Genomic DNA, 8291 nt, shown 5'->3' with positions numbered 1-8291 from the left:
TTCCAGGCAAGAGTACTGGAGTGGTCTGCCATTTCCTCCTCTATGGGATCTTCCTGACCCAAAGAATGAACACGTTTCTCCTGCATTACAGGCAGATTCTTTACCACTGAGCCACTGGGGAAGTTTCCTAAGGATTTTAATTTGGATGCTTTTGAGAAGGGTAGAGTTAGAGATCTTCTTACTTGACCTTCCCAGCTTGACCTGCTCACCAGAGGACTCCTCCACCCCCTCCCCCAAAATGCTAATCAGCCCTCATGTTGTACTGATCTCAGGGGGCCCTATCAGGACAGATTGACCTGATCCCTGACCCTCACTTGCCCTTCACCTTGTAGCCTGGAGTCAGCACTAAGCATGGTGGGAGGGGACCTCTTCATTCCTTTTCCTCACTCAGCTCTGCCTGTCCCAAGGCCAAGTTAGAGAAACAGCATCTTTATTGTTATTCAAATCCTTCACTTTGATTAGATCACTTCATACCACAGTTCTTTCTAACTTGAATGTCTCCAAGATGATAGACCTCTGAGAATTAAAGTTCAAAATGAATGGATAATCTCAGCAGAAAAAGCTGAGAGTAAACTGAAAATGAGATTATCCCATCTACAGTGCCTCTCAGCAGTCTCTTGTTTCTTTCTTTTTTTTTTTTGTATTCTGCTACTTAAAATGTTATTGTTGTTGTTCAGTCACTGAGTCGTGTCTGACTCCTTTTCGACCCCATGGACTGTAGCCCTCTAGGCTCCTCTGTTCATAGCATTCCCTGGCAAGAATGCTGGAGTGGGTTGCCATTTTTTCTCCAAGGAATCTTTCCAGCCCAGGGACCCAACCTGTATCTCCCTGCATTGGCAGGCAGTCTCTTGTTTCTATGGCACTGATAAGGATGATCCTTGTGGATAAAAAAAAAAGAAGAATGGAAAATATAGCAGTGAACACTGATGGAGCATCTGCTGCGTGTGTCAGCTATTGCACTAAGTTCCTTCTAAACCTTGTCTTAACTGAAATCTCACAGTAGTCCTGTAAGATGCCTCCTGTTACCTCTGACTTGAAAATTAGGAAACTGAGACTCAAAGAAGTAAAATCGATTGCTGAAAAATCACAGAATTGTTTGACTGCAAACTCATGTGTTCTGCAACTACAGCACATCAGCCTAATTTAGTGCCTGTGCAAATACTGAGGAGGTGTCAGGGGTGCCCTGCTTTCAAAATATATTGGAATTGTAGTGGGCAAGTCTAAATTACTGTGCAGAACACTTACTCTTCCAGTGGACATGGCCAAGAGTTAAGAATTGATCAACCTTCACTGAATGTGCTTGTGGAGCCCTCCTGATGTGGAGTCCAGGGAGGGATTTATGTAGGGGCATAGCCTGGAGCGCCCCCTCCTTACACCAGCATCAAGAAGGGAAGGTTCCCCTCAGGGTTCTGGGGAGAGATCAACTGCCTGATGCTTAAAGGTGAGAATCTCAATGTCAAGTGAAAATTGAAAGTGAGAGATGTCTTTGAAATCTCAGCGGAACCCTTACTCAAGTTTTCTGGCAAAACCTGATGGAAACTAAATCAGGGTATTTTCAAAAAGCAAGATTCCCCAAGTGAACCAATTTTTAGTATAACTTATCTTGAGAACACTTAGTAACCTTCCTGGTACCAATTACTCTGAGTATGGTGCCTGGAGAGGCCACTCTAGACCTTTGATACTAAGACCCACATAAGTTATTAAGGCTGGTAGGATCCTACTTACCCGACAAAGGATGGAACCCGTTCTCCCCATGCAGTGGAATCTCAGAGTCTTAACCACCGGACCGGCAGGGAATTCCCTAGAGAGTTACTTTAAAAAGCACATAAAGAATGCCTTTTTCTTTGTTGTCTTAGACGCTCCCCATACAGTAGGAGTCTATGTGGTGTCTATGTGGTTCCTATGGTGTTTTTTAAACTTTTTATTTTGCATTGGGATATATCCAGCTAACAATGTTGTGATAATTTTAGGTGAACAGTGAAGGAACTCAACCATGTACATGCATCCATTCTCCCCCAAACTCCCCTCCCATCCAGACTGCCACATAACGTTGAGCAGAGTTCCCTGTGCTGTATAGTAGGTCCTTGTCGGTTATCCTTTTTTTTTTTTTTTTTTTACTTTTTTATTTAATACTTTTTAAAAAATTTATTTTTGGCGTGCTGGATCTTTATTGCTGCTCAGGCTACTCTGTAGTAGTAGTGTGCAGGCTTCTCACTGCAGTGGCTTCTCTTGTTGCCAGGCACAGGTTCTGAGGTGTGCAGGTTTCAGTAGCTGCAGCTCCTGGGCCAGGATCTAGAGAACAGGCTTAACAGTTGCGGTACATGGGCTTAGTTGCTCCGTGGCACATGGGACCTTCCCAGATCAGGCATCAAACCCATGCCTCCTGCATTGACAAGTGGATTCTTTACCACTGAGCCCCCAGGGAAGCCCTGGTTATCCATTTTATTTTTATTTATTTTTTTTATTGCACATCACTCCTTTATTTTATACTGATCTGGAAAAAAGATATTTTTAGTACAGTTATGCTCAAATGAGTACTGGGCCCAAGTGCTAGGCCAAGCAACTGGAACATGGTTCAGAAGTCAGGCACAGTGAGAGACACACTTGGACATGATCAAGAGGCATTCCACTGCCACAAAACAGTAAGGCCGGGGAGGGATTCTAAAGCACACAACAGGGTGAACTCTTACACCTCAGAAGTCAAGGAGCTCATCCCATGATGGTGTAAGGAATGACTTATTTGCTGATGACCACATGTGGGAGTATTTCAACCGCCACTAAAAACCCCAGAAGGGTTTTTTTTTTTTTGTATTTATATATAATTTTTTTTTTTTTAAGTAAATGCAACACAAAAACATTCAGGATTGATCCAGCCTTTTAGAGTCAGGGAGGAATATTTGATTGAGTCACCATGCAGGTTACATTCATCTTCCACTGGAATGACTAGAGCCCCGAGTCACCTAACAACAGTGCCCAGCTGGCCTCTGGGGACACGAACAGGCTCTTACTTCTCATTGGTCACACCTCAGCATGGTTTTCTCCCTGACCCCTACGCAAGCAGCTCCTTAGTAATAAACCACTATCAACCCCCCCAGTGATAACCTCTCCACACTTCTGGATAAGTCTTCGCTCAGCTTGGACCGAGGACCGTGCCCCAGACGTGCCATTCTGACTAGACTGTCTGAAGGGAGTGGGTGCAAGAGATAAAATGGCTAGTGTGGAATTGGGAGCCGCTGGTCCCCACCTGCAGCTACAACTTACGATGCCTACAGATGTCGTCAGTGGGACATGTGCCAGGGAGAGGTGCAGAGGAGAAGGGTGGGCCAGGGCAGGGGAGGAGGGTAATCCCTGGGAAAGCGATCTGCTGCTTGCCCTCACTTCTTGGCCTTGCCCTGGGCAGCCACAGCCTCCATGGCTTTACGCACGGTCTCCTCATCCCCCAGGAACTGCATGGGCTTGATGGGCTTCAAGTTCTTGTCCAATTCATAGACCATGGGAATGCCAGTCGGCAGGTGCAGCTCCATGATAGCCTCTTCAGAGAGACCCTCCAGATGCTTGACGATGCCCCGAAGGCTGTCGCCATGGGCCGCAATTAGTACCCGTTTCCCCTCCTTGATCTGGGGGACAATTTCTTCATTCCAAAAGGGCAGAGCTCTGGCAATTGTGTCCTTCAGACTCTCACAGGAGGGCAGCTGGTCTTCAGTGAGGTCTGCGTACCTGCGATCCTTACTGATGTTGCTGTAGAAGGGATGGTCAGGCTCCATGGGAGGTGGCGGGACATCATAGGAGCGCCTCCAGATCTTTACCTGGGCCTCACCATGCTTGGCAGCAGTTTCTGCCTTATTGAGGCCAGTCAGACCCCCATAGTGTCGCTCATTAAGGCGCCAAGTCCTCACCACTGGCAGCCACATTTGGTCAATGGCATCCAGCACTGTCCAGAGGGTCCGGATTGCTCTCTTCTGCACTGAGGTGAAGCAGATGTCAAACTCATAGCCAGCATCTCTCAGCGCCTGCCCGCCTCGCTTCGCCTCCTCGTGACCTGCTGGGCTCAGGTCCGCGTCGTACCAGCCGCTGAAACGGTTCTCCAGGTTCCATGTGCTCTCGCCGTGCCGGATTAGCACCAGCTTGTAGGCGGCCATGGCTGCGGTTCGGGATGCGGCGCAGACTCATCCATTTTAAATATAGCAGTGTGTACATGTCCATCCCCAACTACTTATCTCCTCCCCTCACCTTCCCCCTGCCACACCTTTGCAAACATAAGCTCATTCTCAAAATCTGTAAGTCTGTTTCTGTGTTGTTGTTTAGTTCTCTCTCTTTTAAAGCAAGTTTCATTTATTTATTTATTTATTGGCTGCATCCTGTGGCATGTGGATCTAGCTCCCAGATCAGAGATCGAATGCACATCCTCTGCATTGGAAGCAGTAGTCTTAACCAATGGACCACCAGGGAAGTCCAGCTTCCATGGTTTCTAATACTTAGGGAGGTATGTTAATTCCTAGAGACCATCTGAAAACTTAATATGAAGACCCTTAGAAACTGTAGTTTAATTACTGTAGTTTAATTGTATAGAAGTTATTCCACCAAGGCAAGAACCTAGTTTTTAGAGACAATAACCCTGTGAGCTGGGAAACAGGTGCCTAGCATCCCTAGGAGAGATGAAGAAGCTGCTGCTACTGCTGCTGCTGCCAAGTCGCGTCAATTGTGTCCGACTCTGTGCGACCCCATAGACGGCAGCCCACCAGGCTCCCCCGTCCCTGGGATTCTCCAGGCAAGAACACTGGAGTGGGTTGCCATGTCCTTCTCCAATGCATGAAAGTGAAAAGTGAAAGTGAAGTCGCTCAGTCGTGTCTGACCCCGAGCAACGCCATGGACTGCAGCCTACCAGGCTCCTCCATCCATGGGATTTTCCAGGCAAGAGTACTGGAGTGGGGTGCCATTACCTTCTCCAGATGAAGCTACCCACACCCATAACAGTCACAAAACACTGAGATCGGACTGTATAGTATCCCTGGGCTTTTATGTGACCAAGAAGTCACTCTGATATTGTCTTTCTCTAACTTTGGTTTCCATTTGACCTATTACAGCCTGCATAGCCTAGCTTCGGGGGCCTTATTTCCACTGAAGCCATAGTAGAATAGTAGACACTATTTGTCACAACTCCAGTTTGTTTACAGAACAGAGGATTTTGACATTCTGCTACCTCTAATAAGCTCTCCTTTCTGCTTGACTGCTTGGCTGAAATCACTCAGAAGAAAAAAGAAGAAACCATTGGCATTTGCTGTCCAGTATCAGAAGTCAGGCCATGCATGAGTGCTTCACCTGTATTATTCAACCTTTGCCTCACAATAACCAGGTAAAGAAATTTAAGCACATTGAGGTTGGGTATTCTGCATCAAGTCACTCCATTTGAAAAGTACAAATGCATTAAGCTCATTGCCATCTGATTCCAAATAGCAGGATTGAAAACAAATGATTTTACTCTCAGTCAGTTCAGTTCAGTTCAGTTCAGTCGCTCAGTTGTGTCTGACTCTTTGTGACCCCATGAATCGCAGGACGCCAGGCCTCTCTGTCCATCACCAACTCCCGGAGTCCACCCAAACTCATCTGTATTGAGTCAGTCATGCCATCCAGCCATCTCATCCTCTGTCGTCCCCTTCTCCTCCTGCCCACAATCCCTCCCAGCATCAGAGTCTTTTCCAATGAGTCAACTCTTCGCATGAGGTGGCCAAAGTATTGGAGTTTCAGCCTCAGCATTAGTCCTTCCAATGAACACCCAGGACTGATCTCCTTTAGGATGGACTGGTTGGATCTCCTTGCAGTCCAAGGGACTCTCAAGAGTCTTCTCCAACATCACAGTTTAAAAGCAACAATTCTTTAGTGTTCAGCTTTCTTCACAGTCCAACTCTCACATCCATACATGACTACTGACTAGACGGATCTTTGTTGGCAAAGTAATGTCTCTGCTTTTGAATATGCTATCTAGGTTGGTCATAACTTTTCTTCCAAGGAGTAAGCGTCTTTTAATTTCATGGCTGCAGTCACCATCTGCAGTGATTTTGGAGCCCAGAAAAATAAAGTCTGACACTGTTTCCACTGTTTCCCCATCTATTTGCCATGAAGTGAGGGGACCAGATGCCATGATCTTCATTTTCTGAATGTTGAGCTTTAAGCCAACTTTTTCACTCTCCTCTTTCACTTTCATCAAGAGGCTTTTTAGTTCCTCTTCACTTTCTGCCATAAGGGTGGTGTCATCTGCATATTTGAAGTTATTGATATCTCTCCTGGCAATCTTGATTCCAGCTTGTGCTTCTTCCAGCCCAGCGTTTCTCATGATGTACTCTGCATATAAGTTAAATAAGCAGGGGGACAATATACAGCCTTGACGTACTCCTTTTCCTATTTGGAACCAGTCTGTTGTTCCATGTCCAGTTCTAACTGTTGCTTCCTGACCTACATATAGGTTTCTCAAGAGGCAGGTCAGGTGGTCTGGTATTCCCATCTCTTGAAGAATGTTCCACAGTTTATTGTGATGCACACAGTCAAAGGCTTTGGCATAGTCAATAAAGCAGAAATAGATGTTTTTCTAGAACTCTCTTGCTTTTTCGATGATCCAGCGGATGTTGGCAATTTGATCTCTGGTTCCTCTGCCATTTGTAAAACCACCTTGAACATTTGGAAGTGCACGGCTCACATATTGCTGAAGCCTGGCTTGGAGAATTTTGAGCATTACTTGACTAGCGTGTGAGATGAGTGCAATTGTGCGGTAGTTTGAGCATTCCTTGGCATTGCCTTTCTTTGGAATTGGAATGAAAACTGACCTTTTCCAGTCCTGTGGCCACTGCTGGGTTTTCCAAATTTGCTGGCATATTGAGTGCAGCACTTTCACAGCATCATCTTTCAGGATTTGAAATAGCTCAACTGGAATTCCATCACCTCCCCCAGCTTTTTCATAGTGATGCTTTCTAAGGCCCACTTGACTTCACATTCCAGGTAGTTAGTTCTAAATACAAGCACTTTAATATTGAATTGAACAAAGTTCAAATTTTTCTTTAATACTTAGCAACTGCATGCTAGGTCTTAAAATTGGCAGGGATCCAAGTTCATTGGTCTGCCTTTCCCTGTTTGTAACTATATGTGATACTTACTGTTTCTCATAGCACTCTTTCCATCTCACCTGCTTTGGGTGTCTATTTCCTACGGCTGAACCTTAAAATTCACTGGCCAGACAGTGTCCTTGACATATCACTCTATGCACAAGTATTTTTCATCTCCTCACTGCACACCCCCCCCCCCCACACACACACTCAGTGTTCCCAAGAAAGGTTATTTCTATTATTGGTCCATTTGAAGGATTATCACTTAATTACATAATAGGATATATCCACAGAGTTGTGCATTTTAACTAGAAATATACTTATCTTTAGAAGCTCTACAATCTGTTTTAAAGAATCTATATCTTTAGAAAGCATAGAGATGTATGTGATATTAGTGATTGACTTTGTTTATTCAACATGCAGTAGGGAGCAACCTACTGTATCAGGTACTGTGTTAGATGCTCAGGTTCTTGGTATAAGAAGTAAGGGTAGTCCTTAGTCTTAGGGAAATCAGTTAAGTAGGTACAAGGATATTGAATACATGTATTATAACATTGTTGAAGGTTGGAGAAATAGCAATAATGTGCTCACAGCTCACTTCCTAACTCATGTCATGTTGTACTGCCAAGGGGTTAATATCTACCATCAGTAGCCTTCTAGCCAAATTGGTAGTCTTGCTTTGTGCTAAGTCCTGTCCACAATAGTGACAAAATGGCTTGATTTTTAAATGTTCAGAGTCTTAGAAAAGTTCAATCTTCCAAGACTGAACCAGGAAGAAATAGAAATTATGAACAACCCAATTACAAGCACTGAAATTGAAGCTGTGATTTAAAAAAAAAATCTCCCCAAAACAAAAGCCCAGATGGCTTCACAGGAGAATTCTATCAAACATTTAGAGAAGAGCTAATGCCTATCCTTCTAAAACTCTTTCAAAAAATTGCAGAGGAAGGAATACTTCCATATTCATTCTACAAGACCACCATCACCCTGATACCAAAATCAGACAAAGACAACACAAAAAAAGGAAACTATAGGCCAATATCACTGATGAACATAGATGCAAAAATCTTCAACAAAATTTTAGCAAATAGAATTCAGCAACACATCAAAAAGCTCACCCACCATGATCAAGTTGGGTTTATTTTAGGGAGGCAAGGATTCTTCTATATATGGAAATCAATCAATGTGATACACCAT

General features: G+C 44.5%; 1 pseudogene; it reads right to left on the bottom strand.

Annotated features, from left to right (window-relative positions):
* Positions 1–2842: 2842 nt before the first annotated feature.
* LOC138089718 (phosphoglycerate mutase 1 pseudogene) lies at positions 2843–4140 on the bottom strand (annotated as a pseudogene).
* Between the last annotated feature and the right edge of the window lie 4151 nt (positions 4141–8291).

Source organism: Capricornis sumatraensis, chromosome 13, assembly GCF_032405125.1.
Source record: "Capricornis sumatraensis isolate serow.1 chromosome 13, serow.2, whole genome shotgun sequence".
NCBI classification, from domain to species: domain Eukaryota; kingdom Metazoa; phylum Chordata; class Mammalia; order Artiodactyla; family Bovidae; genus Capricornis; species Capricornis sumatraensis.
Note: the sequence above shows the minus strand (reverse complement) of the source record. Positions and strands in the feature narration are given on the sequence as shown.